At 41.4% G+C, this 21,609-nt stretch overlaps 1 long non-coding RNA gene across 1 annotated transcript in view; it reads right to left on the bottom strand.

The window, feature by feature from the left end:
- Nucleotides 1-1,232: 1,232 nt before the first annotated feature.
- The window catches only part of LOC106505818 (uncharacterized), a 43,440-nt gene continuing 23,063 nt past the window's right edge, over nt 1,233-21,609 (bottom strand). The window contains exon 3 of the long non-coding RNA XR_002337928.2: nt 1,233-2,017. This is a non-coding gene — a long non-coding RNA (uncharacterized LOC106505818). The remainder of the gene's footprint in view (nt 2,018-21,609) is intronic.

The following is a 21,609-nucleotide window of genomic DNA, read 5'->3' as shown; positions in this document are numbered from 1 at the left end:
TGTATTGTGGGGGTTTTGGAGCTCTCCTGTAGAATTGGAAATAAAAGAAAATTGACAGTGAAATATAAAAGTAGATCATGAATAGTTAATAGCCAATTTTTCTATGATGAAGGAATTAAAATAACAACTAAGTAGTCACCACAGTGACAATTTAAGGCGAATTTGTCATCCCCCACTCCCAAGCACAAAATCTTACATTTATTATGAGCTGAATAAACATATGCTGAGTTGAATTTAGTCTTTCTAAGATGACTGTTTATAGGAATGGTGAGATAATAGTGACAGGTACTCTGTATAGCCAATGGGTTTAGCAATAATAAAGGCAATACTTTATTGTTTTACCCACAAAAACAAAAATGGAATATAAATGCATTATTAATATGGTAACTAGCTTCCCCAAAGAAATCCAAACTGAATGGATTGTTGACAACGATGACTGACACTCAGCTCGCCTGGGCACTCAGTGTGCCCATTTGAGTGTATTCTTTTCTCACAAGATTTAGGGACTAAGGAAAATTCTTATAAAGTTCTTCTGAGGATTATACGCAGGAGGCTCTAGCAGAATAAAAGTAAATGCACAGATTCCAGCATATGGAATCTTCCTCCTTGTGAGGCAGAGCTCACCTCCCATTCTAGAAGCTGAAGTTGATAGAAACTCTCCACCCACGGCTTCCTTTATAGCCAGGGTGCAGGATCTGGGCTCTGCTAACCAGCTGCACTCTTCCCCGTTTGAAGGGGAACCCAATGGCTTGGAGAAGGAGGAACTCTTCAGAATCCACTTGGGCTAGTCTGTTGGAACAGGTGACAGGACATCCAGCCTCCAGAAGCTTCAGTGGCCAGAGTTCCAAGAGCAGCTTTTGACCTGTGTGCCTGCATTTTTAGCAGTTTATGCTCCAAACTTTATGACCATTGTTGGTGGTAGTAGTGTCCTTAGGGGGACTAATTATGTGGTGTGATGTCTGGTACTGTTCAAGGATGCTTATACTTTTCATTTGGGATGAAAAAAAATTTTTAACTGATTTGTCACCATTTTAAAAAACAAGCTGCTGGGAGTTCCCAGTGGTTAATGAATCAGACTAGGAACCATGAGGTTGTGGGTTTGGTCCCTGATCAGTGGGTTAAGGATCCAGCATTGCCGTGAGCTGTGGTGTGGGTCGAAGACTCGGCTCAGATCCTGCATTGCTGTGGCTCTGGCATAGACCGGTGGCTACAGCTCCAATTCGACCCCTAGCCTGGGAACCTCCATATGCCGCAGAAGCGGCCCTAGGAAAGGCAAAGAAATACAAAAAATAAAAAATAAAATAAAAAACCAGCTGCAAATAGCTACCACACATAAAGAATTCTTGAAGAATAAGGTTAAATTGGGGCAGACTGTTTACTTCAGAGGGAAACAGGAAAGCTATGATGATCTGGGACTCAAAGTCTGTAAAACAAAAACAGAGCTTGTTAATAGTGCTAGAGCGTCGTTTCCTCTAATAATAAGGGTTCTGCACAGGTCCTGCATAACTCCCGCATAGGTGCTCATAGAAGTATTCTGCGCAGCCAGCCTTGACTGTGGTCTCACATTAAGTCAATTGCAATGGACCTGTGGAGTCAATTTCAAAGTTTTACTGTTCTGGGTAATATGAATTGCTTCATCTTCTTCAGAGAAATCACATTAAAATAAGCGTCATAGGAAAATGTAGTTGTGGCCTCCCCAGCATTCATTATCTCCTTTCTAATGGGATCCAGAGCATCCCAACTTTGTAGGTTGGTTGGAACTGATTTCACAGGAGCTCTGGGGATGGGCCATAGTCATGGCGGTGGGATAGGATGATGATTCAAACTGTGTCAAAGGGACAGGAAGGAGATGTTTGATGAGGAGCGTCTGGAGAAGAATATTACTCCCTCTCTCGAGAATGCCACCAAAAGATGCTCTCTTCTCCCACTGGGTGTGGATGGGAAGCAGTTAGTTCTAGCTGGTGCTTGTGGCATGGTGCTGTTATGAAGAGTGACAGCTTTAGGTTGATTCTGCCACCTGGGGAAGGCAGAGTAGAGAAACAGAAATTAAGTGGCATCATGGAGTTCCCGTTATGGCTCGGTGGAAACGAATATGACTAGTATCTATGAGGACGCAGGTTCAATCCCTGGCCTCCCTCAGTGGGTTAAGGATCCTGTGTTACTGTGAGCTACGTGGCTTGGATCTGGTGTTGCTGAAGCTGTGGTGTAGGCCAGTGGCTATAGTTCTGACCCCTAACCTGGAACTTCCACAGGCCTCATATCTGGCCCCCTCAAAATACAGAAATAAAGTGGCATCGTTAAACTACTAGGCCACACTTTGCCTATTCGGGCCCTTGGGTCAGCAGCATGGAGATGGAGCACCAGTGACCAAAATTTACTGGGGGTGATGCCAGTGAAAGGCAAAGGCGGAGGAAGCATACTGGCCTGTGCCACTTGTGAAAGCAGAGGGGGAGGACTCAGGATTGGGCAGGGGAAGCCTAGACTGTGGTGCAGATTTTATATAGTATTGGCCAAACCAAAAGGGAAATATAGAGCAAAATTTGCTAGTTGGAGCAGAAATGCCCAGACCCTCGTATTGCTGCTGTGCTCATGGACCAGGGCCTCCCAGAAAGAGTGTGGTCCCAGCTCGGGACTCTGGGGGACCCTGAATGCCCAGTAGCTTGTCCTGTCACTTGGTTATATTCTTCACAGTTGACAGTTCACTGTTTGTGGAAGGAAGATCCACACAGTGTATTTCCTCTGTCCTGGACATCGTAAGCCACTCGAACCACCAAATCTCTTTGTTGTTGTTATTATTATTATTACTGAAACAATCTGACTTCAGTTTTCTGTTACTTGTGACCAAAGAACTTCCAACTAGTATAGGAAGTAATATTTTTAGATTTAAAATATTGTCAGCTCACTTACACACTTAGGAAACAATGTATTTTATTTATGTTATCTCTTATCTTTAAAAACCAACAAAAAAATGAATAAACTCAGCATATATCACAGAACTGATATGTAGTTTGTAGATATTAAAAAGTTACTATGATTGATATCCATTACCGTTGCATTGCTTGTCAGTATTTAATAGTGGTAATTGAGTTTTTAGTGCCCAAATCTGCTTTTTTTTTGGCATAGAAGATCATATTTATAGTTCCTTATGTTTGTGCTAATATTCAGTTTATAAAAGATATAAATTTTACAGTCCAGTTTTTTTAAGCTATTACTTTTAACCTCACAAATCTTGTTACTATATTTACAAAGGATATTGTGTTACAATTTTAAACACTTTGTTATTTAACTAACAATTAGCTTATAAATTTGATGGATTTAATCTCTTAAATGTTATCGCTATTTAGAAATTTCATTAACTAGATTTTCTTAGACATTTCACTCTATCATTGCCAATTTGATAAACTGATTCTCTCAAATATTTCAAACTCCTGATAAGGCAAACTTATAAATCCACCATGCAAGATATTTGTAATCATCATAAAGTTCTTGTAAATTTAGTAAATCTGATTTATGTTTAGTAGAGCAGATCCTCTTATCCATTAACATCTTTTTTCCCCCCAAAGCATTTATTTTTTAGCTTTATTTCTCATCACAAAACTAGTAAATGTTTGGTGCAGAATATCAGAAGAACACAAATAAGAAAAACAAAATTGCTTATGAGCACATTAAATGGAATATCTATTGTTATTCCAATTTAATAATTCTGGCTATAGATTAAGTTTTGGTCTTTTCTAGAGTGAGATATTTCAAACATCCTAAAACAGCTAAAGCATATACAAAGCAGCACAATGACTATAAAACAGCTTACACTGAAAGATGAACTCTACTTGAGTATATACTTTTCTGGAGTTGGATACTCAGTTATCCAACTAAAGGGAGCCGATTACCATCAAAAGTCTGCTGTGTGTGACAGAGAAAGACAAATACTACTGCAGGATCTTATATACATGTGGAATCTTAAAAAAAAAAAAGTACTATTTGTAGAAACACAGAGTAGAAGGGTGTCAGGGGCTGGAGGATGGGAGAAATGGGGAGAGATGCCGGTTAATGGGTAGATGCCTTCAGTTATAAGTTCTGGGATCTAATGTACAGGATAGTGAGTATGGTTAATAGCTCTGTGTTGTATACTTGAAGTTCACCAAGAGAATAGATCTTAGTGTTTCCCTCACTCTCTCTCTCTCACACACACATATATACACACATAACTGTATGAGGTTATAGATGTGTTAGTTAATCTAATTGTGGTAATCATTCCACAAAGTATATGCATATCAAATCATCACATTGTACATTTTAAATATATATAATTTTACTTGTCGATTCTAAAGCTGGGGAAAAAAGAGAGAGAGAGAGTCTGCTGTACTTCTTGTTGGTTAAAACTTAGGACCATGAAAAGGGTCCTGGTCCAAGTCTGGGTAAGGAATGTGGCCTGAGACTAGCACCCAGGTACTACTTCAAGGATGGCACTACCTGAGCACATTCTCTGAGTCCCTTATTGTCCTCTGGTTTTAGAGGCTTTATCTCTGACAGACTCCAAGCCTGCAATTTTCATCTGGGATAAAATTTAGTTTCATAGTTCAAAGTGTTATGAATGTCTTTTGTGTGCCCTTTGAGTTTCATCCTGACCCCAATTTTCAAATTTTTATTATTTGATTTACACAGACAGAATTCTGAATCCTTTACCTAAATTGCAACTTGCTGCTCTGTTATCTGATTAGCCATACAAATTCAGCACCCTCATTATATATATATGTTCTTTGTCTCAGCTATCTCTCTTCCAAAGTAATATATTGAAATAGAGGACATCTCTGTTCTAAAGAGTTATCTTTCTATTAGAGACAGCTAAGACATCTACATAAATCACCTGTAAAAAGGGCAAAAATAAAGGCTGCTCTAAAAGCGTTATAAGCAAATTTCCATGAGGTCTCTGTGGCTGAGAGAATTCTAAAACAGCCCCTATGAATGTTGCCCTCATTGTTACTCCTGTTATTATGTTACCTTAGCTGACAAAAGAGGACTTTCCAGGTATAACTAAGGTTACCAATCATTTGACCGTAAGATTGGGAGGTTATCCAGACGGGCCAATCTCATCATAGGAGCCCTTCATGAGCCCAGCAAGCTCCCGCTGCACGACTCTGCTACAGGAGCCCTTTAAAAGCAGGGAGTCTTTTCTGGCTGGTGGCAGAAGGGGAGTTGGGGAGATTGGAAGGCTGAGAAGGAGTGGATGTGAAGGAAGCTGTTGTCAGGATGGAGGGAGCCTTAGAGCAAGGACCTGAGAGTGGCCTTTAGTTGCTGAGCGTGGTCCCTAAGGGACAGCCACCAAGGGAGTGGGGACGTCAGCCCTCTAATCACAAGGAACTGAATTCTGCCAACAATCTGAATGTTTGGAGGGAAGATCCAATTAAAAGCCCAATTGGACCAACACCTGGATTTCAGTCCTGTGAGACCCTAAGCAGAGAACCCAGTTGAGTCTGTCCAGACTTCTGACCCTCAGAACTGGGAGCTAATAAGTAGACAATGCTTTAAGTTGCTCTTTTCCTGGTAATTTATTATTCAGCCATTGAAAACTAATGCACTCATGTAGGTAAAATCTCTACTCAAGCCCAAGGACTCAGTTTATTAAAATACACACACACACACACACACACACACGCACGCACATATATATATATATATATATATATATATATACATATATATATATATATAAGAGAGAGAGAGAGAGAGAGAGAGAGGCATCTTTAATGTAGGGAGGTCTTAGGATATAAGATCTAGTAGTTTTTTTTTGTTTTTGTTTTTGTTTTTTTTTTTTTTATTCTGGTGGAACCAGGCAGTGAGACTAGAAGGCTCCATCTTGGTTGACATAGGGAGGGTTTAGAAATGTGGGTAAATGACTTATCCGGAGAAATTTCAAAGACCCACAGTTTTCCTTTATTGGCCTTGCCAGAAACATCTATGCCATTTTCTTTTTGGCATAAGGCATTAAAATGAAATGTCTTCTAGACTGGGTTAGCATACTCTGCCATTTATTAGTGAGAAATAATTTGGCTTATGTTGTTATTTCCAGTTGGCAAAACCTAGCAAGGCCCTGGTCCAGGTTGATAATGGCTGGTCCAGGTGGGGGCCACAGAGAGGAGCCGTGAACCATGCAGATGGAGGCGCACCCCGCTGAGGCAAGGATCGGGGTGCAGGAATGCCATGGAGGGGGTCCAGCACGTATGACTGGGCTGGTGTTTTGTCAAGAGCTTCTCTGGGCCTGAAGAAACATGACAGCAAACACTGTCTGCCTTTTATTTCCCCCATGTACAAAGAAAGGGAAAGAAAATTCTGAAACAACCACTTTTATGTCGTGTGTGCTTTCTCCTCCTTATTCTTTCTGGGAACTAATAATGACATGGTCCTACAGTGTCTTTAACTCCTAGAGCACTTTAACATTTTCAAAGCACAGTCTGTACAAAGATCTTTCACTTCCTGACTGGACATGAGGATGAAGTTTATAGTCTTTTTATTGCTACTATTTTGACATTTTTATATACTTCCCCACATAGCATAGAGCATGTTACCCCCCTAATTGCGTTTATATGCTACTTGACTTAAAGATTGTTTCAAACCATCTTGCTCCTAAATCATTTTTATTTTTAGACAGTCGGAACAAGGGATAGGTGGTTTTTAAAAAAGTATCAGAGTGTTCAAGCTGATGGGATTATTTTTTACTCTTTTCTGTTGTTCCTGCACCTAAAATAAGACTAGCAGTTTTTAAAGAACTGAGATAAAAGGGGTTTTGAGTTTTTATCTTATTTAAGCCTAATTATTATATGTATAAAAACACATTTAAATAAATAAATATTTAAATATTTAAATACACTTTGTCTTCTAGATTAGCTGAGCAGATAATATGTTTTATTTATTTATTCATTTTATTTTATTTTTTTGTCTTTTTTTGCTATTTCTTGGGCCGCTCCCATGGCATATGGAGGTTCCCAGGCTAGGGGTCGAATCCGAGCTGTAGCCACCAGCCTATGCCAGAGCCACAACAACACTGGATCCAAGCCGCGTCTGCAACCTACACCACAGCTCATGGCAACACCGGATCGTTAACCCACTGAGCAAGGGCAGGGACCGAACCCGCAACCTCATGGTTCCTAGTCGGATTCGTTAACCACTGCACCACGACGGGAACTCCTGAGCAGATAATATTATTTTGAGGTACTTTCCTTGTATCTGTTTGCATTAACTAATTTCTTTTTTACAAGGATTTAGATTGGACAGTATGCCTGATGATCTCATTACTGTATTTTTATAAGTGATAATAACAGTTAACATCTGTGAGATGTCCTTAGTGCACCAAGAGTTTTAGAGAATCTGTAACATGGCACTTGTTGACTCACAGTCTTATTCAAGAACATATTATTCTCTACCTTATCATTTTAGTGGTGAGAAAATAAATCAATTTTTCAAAACATTTTATTCCCATTTTTTTACCTTAGTTATCCACTAAAGTTTCATTTCACTCTTTTTAACATTTTCTATTTATTTATTTATTTATTTAAAAAATTTTTGTCTTTTCTAGGGCTGTACCCACGGCATATGGAAATTCCTAGGCTAGAGGTCTAATTGGAGCTGTAGACACCGGCCGATGCCACAGCCACAGCAACGTGGGATCCAAGCCACATCTGCAACCTACACCACAGCTCATGGCAATGCCGGATCCTTAATCCACTGATTGAGGCCATGGATCAAACCCACAACCTCATGGTTCCTAGTCCGATTCGTTAACTGCTGAGCCACGATGAGAACTCCTAACATTTTTATTTTATTTTTTTATTTTAACATAGTTTTTGTTATAAAAAGCCTGACAGAATAATGATTATAAACATATACTTTTCATAACAGGAATTAAGTCCCTCATTAAGCACTGGGTATTCAGAGTGTAGAGACATAATTTCACAGGTCCATAGTTCCTGGCCTCAAGGACTCAACTTGTGAAAAGGTGAAAGGTATGTAAAAAATAATATTTTGACCTTGTATTCATTATGTTGTCAATGATTATGCATTCAGTTTTCTTACAAAGGCCTGCATTGAAAGTCAGTATATAGTTTCATGAATGGAACAAGCCAAGTTCTCTTAGAATGTAGGAGAAAGAGGATTTGTTTGAGGAGGAAAGAGCATAGTTATTGCCATAAGGCAGATCATGGGGCTTATCCTGACTCTGATCTTTACTAAAGTTACCTCGGGCATATTACTTAATATTTCTAGACTTTGGTTTCCTCATCTGTAATAATAATAACAATGACAATAACAAAATTATTATGATTACTCATGGGGAAGTTAAGAATTAAAGCTCCTGATTTATACAAATTGATAAAAAGTACTTTATTTTTCTTAATTTGTTATCTGTAATGTCTCCAAACTAAAAATTAATATTAAACTTTCTTATAAAAAGATTCTTAGGCCAAAACATAGCTATTGCTCTGCTAGGGCTGCCAGAACAAACTATCATGGACTGAGTGGCTTAAACAAAAGAATTTATTTCTCAAAGTTCTGGAGGGTGGAGCTCAGGGTGCCAGTGTGGTTGGTTTCTGGGGAAGGCTCTCTTCCTGGCTTATAAAAGGCTGCCTTTCCACTGTGTCCTTACATGTTGGAGAGAGAGAAAGCAAGTTCCCTGGTGTCTTTTTATAAGGGCACTGATCCTTCAGTAGGTAACATTATCCTCGTGATTTCATCTAACCCTGATTACACCCCCAAAACCCCATCTTCAAATACCATCATATTGGGGGTTAGGGCTTAGGCATATAAATTTGGGGGTGTGAGAAACACAAACATTCAGTCCCTAACAATAGGTTTTGATCCACACGTCAAGTAAGGTGACAACATGACTGTAGAGAAAGGAACACACGAGGAGGTTGTCCTAAAGGAAACTTTGATAGGACTTACCGATTAGCCATTGTGCATCGATATCTTATATTCTAAGAATTAAAACATCTTTCCACTTATATGTGGAATCTTAAAAAATAATATGAATGAACTTATTTGAAGAACAGATACAGACTCATGGACTTTGAAAAACTTACGGTTTTCAAATGAGACAGATTGTGATGGGGGAATGGACTGGGGGTTTGGGATGGCATATGCACACTGAGGTATATGGAATGCTTGGCAACAGGGTCCTGCTGTATAGCACAGAGAACTCTACCCAATATCCAGTGATAATCTATGCGGGAAAAGAATGTGAAAGAGCACGGATGTGTGTACAGCTGAGTCACTTTGTTGTACAGCAGAAATGATCACAACCTGTAGATCAACTCTACCTCAATAACACTTAAAAAAGCCTCATATATTTCAATTACGGAACGAGTTAGGCTACAAACAAGAGATAGCCCATTTGATGGCATTTTAATCAATGAAGACCTTTGATTATTTTCCACATCAGAGATTTTCAGGCAGGCAGTTCCAGGTTTGATCTGGTGACTTGGTGACACGACCAGACACTCAGGTTCTTTCAGTCCTTTCACTTCACCATCCTCAGCAGAAATGCTTTTATCCTCATGTTGTTCCCTCAAGGTCACCTGGCTGCCACCACCTTCTGGGCATAATGTTCCAACAGCAGCATTTTGAGCAAAAAGGAGGAATGGGCAAAAGTAGAAACCTTTTATGCCACTGGGAAGAAAAGCTTTTCCAGAAACACCTTTTTGGCTCACATTTGTAGCCTGTATCTTGGAAGATGGATGAGGGAAAACGGGGGGTGAGAACAACTGTTGCATTAAGCAAATAATTTTATCTACTAAAAGGGCCTGGTCACTGAAAGTGTGGAGGTTTTCTCCCACGCCAGGCAATTCTCTGTGGCACCAGCTGGGTGTCCTACAACTCACCTCAATTCTGGCACTATTTACCTGGAGATAGCATCAGATCCCACAGGTTAAGGGCTCAGTCCTACAAACCTGTCCCCACCCCCACTCCAGAGCCAATTGCAAGTAGTAGGTCCTCAGTCAGGACTTCTGCGACTTTGGCTACAAAGGATGTTCCCACCACCCTCTCCCTGGGCTTGATTAATTTGCTGGTGCAGCTCGCAGAACTCAGGGAAGCACTTACTTATGCTTACTAGTTTATTAAAGAATGTGATGAAAGATAGTTGAACAGCCAGATAAGAAGATCCCCAAGGCAAGGTCCGTGGAGAGGGGCACAGACCTTCCAGCCCCTCTCAGGCCCACCACTGTTCCAGAAGCTCTGCTTGTTTACCATTCTGGAGGCTCTCTGAAGGCCCTTCCTTTTGCAGTTTTATGGAGGCATTATCACATAGGCATGATCAATTTCAAACTCCTTATATCTCAAAAAAATAAAGAGGGGTGAGATTGAAGATTCCAAGCTTCCAATCCTGGCGTGGTCTTTCCAGTGGCCAGGCTACGCCCAGGAGCCACCCAGAGTTTCCTCATTAGAGTAAAACCCAGTCTTATCACTCATGTAATTACAAAGGTTTCAGGAACTCTGTGCAGGAACCGGGGTCAGAGAGCAACATACATATATTCTATTATCTCACACCCACTCTGTGAGAACGGGGCAGAAATTGAAATGTGTTTGGAAACTATTGGACATCTGATCTACCACTATAGACATGCAGGCTAATGTAGAGGATTTACTGATGCCTAAGGTTTGGGCATTATGGTAGCAGCATTTACAGAAACATAATGTTGCTGGGAGAGCTGGACCATTTTTATTTATTTATCTCTTTATTTGTTTATTTATTTATTTTAGGGCCTCACCCTCGGCATGTGGAGATTCCCAGGCCAGGGGTCAAATGGGAGCTACACCTGCCGGCCTACGCCACAGCCACAGCAACACCAGATCTGAGCCATGTCTGCAACCTACGCCACAGTTCATGGCAACACCGGATCTTTAACCCACTGAGCAAGGTCAGGGATGAAACCTGCGTCCTCATGGATGCCAGTCAGATTTGTTTCCACTGAGCCATGACAGGAACTCCTGGACCAGAGTTTTAAATACTGTTTTGCCTTCCAGGCCTCTTTTAGGGAGAGTGGGATGATGATGTCTTTGATGAGGTTGAGAACCAGGGCTGGAACATGGCCCTGGGAACTCAGCATCACCTTTCTGAGAGGATCGGTCTGGAATCCTCTCCCACTTTGTCACCTTTGCAGAGCTGCTCAACAGATACATCTCTATATGTTCATGATGACTCACTGCAAGAAATTCTGGAATCTTCTCTTGGAAAAATAACCCAGGGCAAAACACGATGACAATTATGTATTAAATTATATGGCATCTCTAACATCTCAGAAAAGCATTTTTATTCATTTTCTGACACCAACACATAAGAAACACGATTGTAGAAATCTCACTAAACATTAGGAGAAGAAAAAATCTTCTCTTGGAGCTATGATACTGGATGGTTAAGATGAAAGAAATTACAGGTCAGCATCCTGGGTCTTTTTATACCTGTGGAGCAGAGAAGCAGGTCAAGGAGAACAATGAGACGGTTGATTTGCGGTTCTTGTGTAGTCTGACACTGCTGCTTTCTGTTGCTGATAATACAGTAAAATAAAAGCTAAATAACATATGCAGTTATTTAGGTTTTTGCATTGGTCCAGAAGTGCCATGCCAGCCATTAGCTAAATAAGAGATCCTTGAATGGAGAAGCTATTCTATTTAGTGGAGGACATGGGTCCTCCTCTTTTTTAATTCTGAAGGAAGCTCACCTTTTCTCAGTGAAGTTTGAATGACAGGAAAGAATGATGCCATAATATCTCCATCCTCTGCCTGACTCTGCCCCGAATCTAGTACGAGTCTGTGATGCCCGGCTGTGGCGGCTAGCTGCGGAACAAACTTTTCCTCAACGTGGGCCTTTGTGTACTTTCACAGCCCAAACTCAGTTACCTAATATCAACACCCACACAACACAGCCTGCTTGCCCCTCACCAGTAGGAAAGCATTACTCCGGTATGAAACATGATAAATTCCACTCAAGTATAAGGCATCTTGAGAAAGAATAAGATTAGCTGAGGCAGGCCCACTAACACCATAGCAGCCATCAGCTTAGCAAGTCGGGGGAGGTATCGCCAGATTTTCACTGTGGCTCCTGAGACAAGTTGAGGAAGACAAGAAGCCAGAAATTCGTATCCCAAAGTATAGAAACAGAACTACTCTAATAGATCCTCCTCTACCATGTGCAGGGTTCTATAAATAGCCACAGAATGGGATCCTGACTCATCCCTCTGAGGCAGTGGTGCTTAAACTTAGATGTACTGGAGATTGCTGGACATACAGATTTCTGGGCCCCATTCAGGAAGTCTGAGAATCTTCATTTCTGGCACGTTCCAGGTGATGCCCATGCTGCTGGCCTAGGGACCACACTTTGAGAACCGTTTCCTAAAGAAAGGCTATGACATTCTGGTCCCATCCATATCACCCTTTTTTTGGTTGAGTCTCTTTTGCTAAAGTTTAGCACAGTCCAGACTGCTTTTTCAGATGAGAGTGGGTCTCAGTTATTGAAAAACACTTTGACTGTGAGTCAGGCCTGTGGAAAGAGCACTGGCCATGGCATTGGCCATGCTAAAATACAAGGGTTCCCTCTGTGCCCTTTGCGGATCAGACTAAGCAGAGGCACGATGGAGTGACTCCAGAGAACTGCAGGTGTGATACACATGCGTGTACCTGCTAGGAGATGACAGGACTGTCTCATAAATGCCCTAACTGGATCTGGAGAAGACAAACTCCCCACCACCACCCCGCTCAGTGGCAGGGAGTCTCATACATCTTTGTTTGGGGTTTGTAGAAGTGGAAGGCTCCTAGGGAGGTGTTGCTGTCTTCGAGTTCTCAGCGGTACAGCAAATTATATCTTTCCACAGGGTAGAGTGACGCGACTTGAGGGGGGCTGTGTGCCCATTAGAAGCGCTGTGTTTCCCTGGGGCACAGAAACCACTCCGCACACCTACTGCTGTTTTTTTATGAGAGGGCATTGATTTCCCTGCGGGTGTATGTGTGCCTGTGTGTGTTTAAGAAAAACCTCCAACACCTTAATTGCAGGTTTCTTAATGGCACTGTATGGAAACACTCATAGCTTACACACATTTATATAATCTGGGTCCTTGGAGTATCTCTTACACAGCTTTTTGATCTTTGAGGCTTTTTTTTTCCTTCTCTCATTTACTCTGCTTAACTTAGATGAAATTCATGTTCCATCTGTGACACACGTTTCCTGTTAAAATGTCTAAAAATTTCTGGCTGGGAAAAGCCTGATGAGACTTTAGGTTTAGGAAGTTCTCTGATGTGCAGGCTTTCCTTTTCATGTCTGCAGCCCTGCACGGAGAGGGCGCCCTCAGTCTCTGAAAATGAAAAGAACCGCGCTCGATGCTGCAGAGATTAAAAACCACAGGTTTATCATGTAGAAGGTGGTGAGTGATAAACCTGAAAACCCTAACTATGAGGGGGGCATAATTAATCCTCTCCTAAGTCTGCACTGCCCCACTCACTTCCTCTAAGGGCTACTCCCTGAGGGTTTGAAGGAGGGTGGGGATGGTTGAGGTCATTTCAGACTCAGAGGGGCTACAGGTGCCTCCTCTGAGCACAAGTCATTTTCCTTAATAACCAAGTGGGCTCCTACCATATCAGGCACAGTGACTGACACAGAATAGTTGCTTTTAAGTGACTTATGAATGAATGAGGAAATGAATAGTGTTTGTAAGGGCAGCTAAGCCCTTCCTGAACCTAGGAATACATCCAAGCTATTGCAAATATTATTTCTTTTTCTTCTCTCTCTCTCTCTCTTTTTTTTTTTTTTTTGTGCCTTAAAGTTATCTTTTCCAGAGGATTGCAGAGAGGGAGGAGAGCCTCTTTCTAATATTCTGGGAGTTGTTCACAACAAAGCTGATCAATGTGTATATTTAGTTGATCTTGTCTAATAAATCACCTCATGGTTTAGCAGTTTAAAACACAGACATTCATTATTGCACAAGGTTTCTGAGGTGTGGTTTTGGCTCAAGGTCTCTCAAGTTGCAGTAAAGACGTTTTAGGGTTGCAGTCATCTGAAGGCTTGACTGGGGCAAGAGGGTCTTCTTCCAAGAGGGCTCATCACATGGCTGTTGACAGGATTCTGGAATTCCACACCACAGAGGCTTCTCTGTGCAGGATCTGAATGTCCTCCCAGGGCTGCTGGCCTTCCCCAGAGCAAGCAGTCTGAGAGAGGGCTAGCAAGTGAGGAGAAAGCTGCAGTGCTGCAGTGCTTTTCGTGATATGCAGTTCTAGACTCCCAAGTCTTACACCACCACTTCCACTTGATGTTAGTCCAGTCCAGGCTCAAGGAGAGGGGAATTAGGTTTCACCTCTTAAAGAAAAGAGTAGCAAAAAAAAAAAAAAAAAAAAAAAATAATTTTTTTTTTTTTTATTTTTAATTTTTGGCTGCTCTGCAGCATATGGATTTTCCTGGGCCAGGGATCAGATCCGAGCTGTAGTTGCCACCTAAGCTGCAGCTGTGGCAACTCCTGATCCAGAACCCATTATGCCAGGTTGGGGATTGAACCCTCGTCCCAGTGTTCCCAAGAGGATGCTGATCCTGTTATGCCACAGCAGGGACTCTACGTGTACTTATTTTAAAACTACTGCAATGAAAACTATAGTTAGGAAATAGAAGTATTCTTAGCACATTTAGTAGCTGGTATAGTTAAATAGCAGACTTAGTTCTTTGTGCAGACACTAAAGGTATCCTACTTGGTTGTATGTGTGTTGGGGTGGGGGGTGACATAACATTTTGAAGTTGGAAGGGGCTTGCTGGCACTCACATGTTGTTTATGTGTGTTAAAGCATATCTGTGCTACACACCTAGTCAATATTTAAATTCCTTCTTATAGCCTCTCCTTGGACATAGGGAAAGGGAGCTTTAATTAAAAATATTCATCCGTTTTGTTTATTCAGTCATTCAACCTTCACAAAGCACCTGTGATATGTCAAACAATCCTAAGCTTTTGATATACAAAATAAATAAGACAATTTGTACTTCAGAGAGAGTAAAATCTAACAGGGGAGAAAGTCAGGTGAAAAATATAACCGGTAGCATGAGAAGGTTGTAGAACATATATATTTCTTTTGACCATACACAAGACAGATGCAATTTCCTGGGCCAGGGATCAAAACCCTCACCGCAGCAGCAATGCCAGACAATGTGACAGTGACAGATCCTTAACCTGCTGTGCCACAGAACTCCAAATGTATTTCATGTAGAAGGAGCTGTGGGTTCAGGGCAGAGACTAGTACCTCTTCCCAGGGGTGGTAGCCTACTGGGGGCAGGGAGCTGGGGGAGAGTGGGAGAGTTTAATGGAAAAAGTAACCTTTGAGATAAGCCTTGAAAGATGAGGAAGACTTCAGTAGGGAAAGGAGAGGTAAGGAAACTTCAGGAAGAACCAGTGCACGTACAAATGCACAGAGGCCAAGGCCATGTGGATTCATTCAAGAAACACCAAGTACTGTGTTCTGGGTGGAGCAAGCATGGAAGAATGAAACATGGAGCTGGAAAGGCATTTTGTGGCCAGTTGTTAAAATCTCTTATACATTCTGCTATGACATTTAATGCTTATTATCAGTAGCCTCCAAGTGGGATAAGTCTATTCTAATGGGTGATCGACTGCACTAAGGAAAGGAAAATGCTATGGACTGAATGTGTTCCTCCCAGATTCATACGTTGAAAACTTACCCCCAGTATAATTGCATTAGGAGGTGGGAGTCTTGGGAGGTGATTAGCATTAGAAGAGCTCATGAGGGTGGAGCTTTCGTAAATGGGATTAGTGCCCGCTAAGAGTCGTGAGAAAGATTGCTTCTGTGCTCTTTCTGCCATGCAAGGATATATGCAACATGGAAAGGGCCCTCACCCAGAACCTAACTGTGCTGACACCCCAATCTCAGACCTCCAGCCCCCAGTGTCGTAAGAAATAAATGTTTGGTATTTAATCCAGCTGGTGTATTCTGTTGGAACCGCCTGGACAGACTAAGACAAAAAATGTTAGAAACTCTATTGATGCTTATTCATCTTAAGAAATAAGAAAGAGATTAAGCTTTGCTCATATATTCTGTATAAATTGAGAGATGGTATATTAGGCAAAAACATTTCTCGTACAGAACAGCTATTTCTAAGATTAAGTGAACAGAATCTGATGCCTGGGTAGTTACAGAGATGATGACTCTGAAATTCTAACTTTGAGACATAAGAAAATGGCAAGTTATGGGGTTCAGGGCAGGCTGTCCCCAAATATACCGCTTTGGCATATTGATTATTTTGAATTAAAGGTACTTAAGAAACAGTTCAAGAAGGACACTCTGACCCTCCTCTGTCATCCTGAAAGCAGGAAATACATCTCTGACATGAAAGGCACCCTCCCTGTACCAGGAGATAGAGAGACAGACATCCTTATCACCAGAGAGAGGGCTGAGGGCTGAGAGGGCTGTGGAAACAAACTCTGCTTAGATTCTTCACTAATTAGTACTCAGCCCTAAGTTACTTTGTCTTGTCAGTTTTTCACAAATTTATTACTTTTTGGTCCAGAAAGTGTAAAAGCTGCCTGCTCTGGTCACTTCTTTGAGTCCTATATCTATCAGATCCCTATACATACAAAATCAAAATTCACCCCCCACACCTTCTGCTTTGTGTCAAGCTAGTTATTAGACCAGCCAACAGAATCAAGAGGGGTAGGGGGAAATTTCCCCCTCTCTGACACAGGAGTCCTTACTACAGATGGTTGTGCAGTCTGTACTTCCCACAAAGACATTCAGCAGAGGGGGCATAAGGGCTAACATCATCCCTGAGTGCCACAGTCCAATCTGGTCTAGGGCTGAACTAGCTTAAGGAAGGATGACTTTTGTAATTCACCCAAGACCCAATGTGTGTCAGTAAGCACTATGGAAGTGGGACAGAGGTTGAGGAAGAGAGGGTTGGGGGGTGCTCAGGGAGAACCCTGAGTTTGACTTTAGGCATGTTGTCTTTGTATTGGTGAGGGACATTCAACTGAGATGTCCAGTGGACAACTGAAAATATGCACCTAGAGTTCAGGGGAGAGGTTATGAGGAGAGAGGAGGATTTTGGGAATAATAGGGATTAGGTAGTAACTGAAGCCTGGGCATAGTTAAGGTCATGGGTTGGCATGTAGCTTGAGAAGCAGCAAGGGTAATATAATTGAAGGCACAAGTAGAGAAAGAGAAGTCAGTGGAGTGACAAGAAAGAATCAGAGAGGCAGAAAGAAAGCCAGGGAGATTATCATGGGAGCTGTGGAAGGAGAGAATTTTCAATAAAGAGATGGCCAAGAGAGGAAGATCAAGGAAATGAGGAGTTCTCTATTAGATTTGGAATTAGGAAATTGTTACTTCCTTTCGCAAGAGCTGTTTATCTGGAGCAATGAGTTACAGATGCATGAGTAAATGAAGAGTGAAATGGAGATGAGAAAATCAAAATTGGAACTGTAATACACACACACATATATTATTAAGAAGTTTGCACAAGAAAGGAAGGGGAGGGATTAAGTCCATATGGACCCTTTCAGTACATCTCAGAATTTCGTTGAATGAGTATCCAGTTCCTCTTAGCTTAATGTTCAAGATATGTGTCTTTCTTTATGTGTGAATCAGGCCTTCTGTCCTCCCAGCAGATTCTTCCTACTCAGTTGCTTCACTGCAATTTCTTGATGTCCAATATTGAAGCAATTTTCCAGATGTGTGCACAACAGGACTTGTGCAAAGGTGGAAGAATATTTTTCATTTTGTTTCTAATTCTTATTCTAATGATAACTAGAGCTTATTTTCTAGCAATACATTGGTCCCACATATCTGGGCTACTTTATAACGCAACTTCCTTCCTTTCCAGAATTTGCATACATGAACTTTGCATATAAAGGGCACTGAATATTCATTATTTGAATAGATCCCGTCAGCGTTCATAATTTTTGTTCCTTCTTTTTCCTGAAAGATATTTCCTCTTGATTTACCCATCCTGAAGCTCAAATGGCACATGATATCCCATACAGAGTCAAACATTTCCAGAACTCTGTGGTTAAACAACCTAAAGATGTTAACTATCATTATGCCTCTGAAAGTATTCTCCTTTGTATTCCCTTTTCCTGAGCATTTATAAAATAGGTTAAATGGCACTTTTTTTTTCCCCCTGGAGACTGCGACTTAGGCTTCCTTATCCATAGAAGCACTGGTTTGCCTCTAAACTTTGATTTCTATCACAGTCTGTATTTCTTAACAGAACATTCCCCTTAGTGGGTCCCTACACCAATGCGGGTGTGTTGTTTGAAAATATCTTTGCAATAAAACCCTGTTGAAGGTTTTTAAAATATGGAAATAACATGAGTTTCCTAACATCTCATATTTTCATGCCCAAAACCTTACAACAGTCTGGTGGCTCTGTAAGGAATAATTTCTTCTGATAAAAACTGTATTGCTTTATTTGTGATATGTGCTGAAATGTTTAGTGATTCTACCATTTATGATATTATAATTTTGCTCAGTTTTCCGAGGTCTGTCTGCCAAGGTCCTTATCAACAATGGCAGGGTGCCCATTTTGATCAATATGTACACATTCCAGCTATAAATTCCCTCAAAATGCTTGGGTGGGTGCCTTGGATTATTGATTTCTGTTTGCCAGTTAGGTCTAGAGAGTCATGCTCATAGCCTCATTGGAGAAAGATAGAAGGAAACCTTGAAAGAAAAGAGCTGAACCCAAAAGGGCAAATCTTTCTGCTCTTTAAATTTAGAATAAACCCACCACTATTTCTGTATTTCCTCAATTAACTTTATTCTTCTGAATTCATGTAGTCGCCCAAGAAATTTTATAGCCTGGAGAAATCCTCCGTGAGTCTAGACTTTCAAAGTTCTTGTGAAATGTATAGTCCATGTGATCTGGAATCTGAGTACATAGGTAGTTTATTATTGTGATGGTGCTCGTGGGCGTCAGGAACGATAATGTCTGTATTTAATGGTATTTGTGGCTCGCCCCTGGCTGGCAATTACCTGCAAAGTGTAGTGGCTGGATTGAAAGCATGATTGCAGCAGCACATTTTAAGAGGTATCCTACTGGCTTCTTGATAATAATTTGACCTAAAGCATATGGGGGTGTGTGTGTGTGTGTGTGTGTGTGTGTGTGTGTGTATCTGTCTGTCTGGTGCACTGCCATTTCTTCATTTCTCTTGAACAGTAAGAGGAAAATTCCCGGGGAATTTGAACAATTCAAATAATAAATTTCTTCAATATTGGCTTTGCTCAGCCAGCTGAATACCCTCAATAAAATAGCAATTGGCTGTCCTGAAGCCACCCCTCAGGCAAGAGACACCCAGTAAGGTATGCGGAGACCGTGCTGAGTTTGCAGGTGGCCATGACAACAGGGGGCTGGGACGGAGGTGTCTGGTCTCAGGGGAACTTTGTCCTCCACAGGGTTTAGAGTCTGTCAGGAGTTGCTGATGAGTCAACCATTTTGTATTCATTTGTCTAGGATGAGTGAGGCAGCAGCTGGTACCTCTTTATACTCTTCAAAAAGAAAAAGCCCTGCACAGCTTGGACAGCTAAGCAAGGTTACCCCCACCACTGACAGCTGCGGTACTGCCAGTGCATCTACACAGAGTTAGCTGTGAATAAAGTGGTGCACAACACAGGCCTTTCGATGTCCACTGCTGTGCAAAGGGCAAGGTAAAGATAACAGCAGCAAAAATTCCCGCAAATAGATAAACCTCACTCCTAAGAGACTTTCCTTTTTTGAATGGAGCAGTAGAGAGGGTTCGGCCATGGTTGTGTTTGATATATCACTTTAACAGTTTTCATTATTTTAGTTCTATTTAGAGTAGAGATTAATTAAAATGCCTGCCACTTAAGTAACAGTTCGTATGTTACAAAGAAATTTTCTTTTAGGGAGTTCCCGTCGTGGCTAACGAATCCGACTAGGAACCATGAGGTTGCGGGTCCAGTCCCTGCCCTTGCTCAGTGTGTTAACGATCCGGTGTTGCCGTGAGCTGTGGTGTAGGTTGCAGACGCGGCTCGGATCCCGCGTTGCTATGGCTCTGGCATAGGCCGGTGGCTACAGCTCCGATTCGACCCCTAGCCTGGGAACCTCCATATGCCGCGGGAGCGGCCCAAAGAAATAGCAAAAAGACAAAAAAAAAAAAAAAAGAAATTTTCTTTTAGGCTTTATACATTTTTCATATTGTAAAACCAGCATTTGATCGCTGTAGAAAAATCAGAAGGCAGGAGTAAGCCAAATAAAACAATATAAATATTTAACAGTTTTATTGCCCTTACAACATGTGAGGCATTATTCTAAATGATTTCACATGTTAGGTCAATTAATTCTCAAAGTAACTTTCTGAGGTAGGTTTGTACTTTATCCCATTCTAGAGATGAGGAAACTGAGTCACAGACAACTTTCCCCGAGTCTCCAGACAGCCTGGCTCCAGAGTCTATGCTCTTGGCCACCTGTTGTGCTTCTGTCTGCAAATACCCACAATGCCCCTCACTCTCAGACCACTTATAATTAAGCTTAGTGGACAACATTCCAGACCTTTTTCTATTAATATAAAAAAAGAATATGTGATTCCCTACTATATCATATATAAATATAGTTTCTAGGTATAACATATTTATTTCCCAGTAGTGCTCAAAATAAGCACTTCCCCCCAAAATCTTATGAACAAAGAAATAAGCTTGGAGGGGCTGAGTAACTTGCCCCAAATCTCACAACTTTGGTGGAAGGTGAACCTTTGGCCAGGTATGCCTCCTCCATCAAAGGGATTCTTTTCTCGTGCTAAGTTGCTTCACTGACTTTCTGTTTTGATTTGGTAAAAGCATACTATGTGCTGTGGTCTGGTGTGTCTCCGGGTGGAAGGCAATTAAGTGGGATCATGAGTGTTCTCAAGGCCCACCCAGGTCCACCCTCCCAGGTGGCACACCTGTCCCCCAGGTGCTGCAGTGCTGGCAGGTGACCACAGCTAACTGTTCACTTCTCTAGAGAAAGGCCTGGGTCACATCTCTCACCTTAGGACCTGCACCTAGGAAGTCTGAGTCCAGACAGGGAAAATGTGCCAGTGTTGACAATTCAAACACCCTCCGTGGAAAAAAATAACCAGCACCCACACTGAGGCAGGAGTTGCCTTTTGGAGCTCTGTGACAATTTTCATAATTTTTAGCCATACAGTTTGCCTTGAATTAGTAGGGACATTTTCTTGCAGAAAGTCCAGTGACTGTTTTTCCAAAGAGTTTAATTGAAGTGTTTTGATAAGGTGACTTCTATCGACCTAAGAAAGTCCTAAAAACCATTTTAAACACTTTTAATTCAGGGTCATTTCTTATGTTTTCATATTTCCAAGCTTTAATGCTTCACTATTTCAGATCAATTACTTTCTATTCATTCTTTAAGCACACATATTTTGGAGGGAGAACAGGAGAATAGCTATGAATAACTATGCTGCCTTCTTCTTTAATTTCACAACATTCCCACCCGTCATCCATCTCCCTTGTTGAAAGTTTCCTTTTCTCCAACACCATAATTTCATGGTGAGCTTTCTTGTACCATCGTGTATATCCAGCCGTTAAGGCTTCCTTACCGCAGCCGTCACACCGGGTCCTCTCTCC

The sequence above is a fragment of the Sus scrofa genome, chromosome 13, assembly GCF_054392235.1.
Source record: "Sus scrofa isolate SSC_HxYL_T2T_F1_AM1 chromosome 13, Sscrofa_HxYL_maternal_Yorkshire_Landrace_v2.0, whole genome shotgun sequence".
In the NCBI taxonomy this organism is placed as follows: Eukaryota; Metazoa; Chordata; class Mammalia; order Artiodactyla; family Suidae; genus Sus; species Sus scrofa.
The sequence above is the reverse complement of the archived record's forward strand: the minus strand, read 5'-3'. Positions and strand labels throughout refer to the sequence as shown.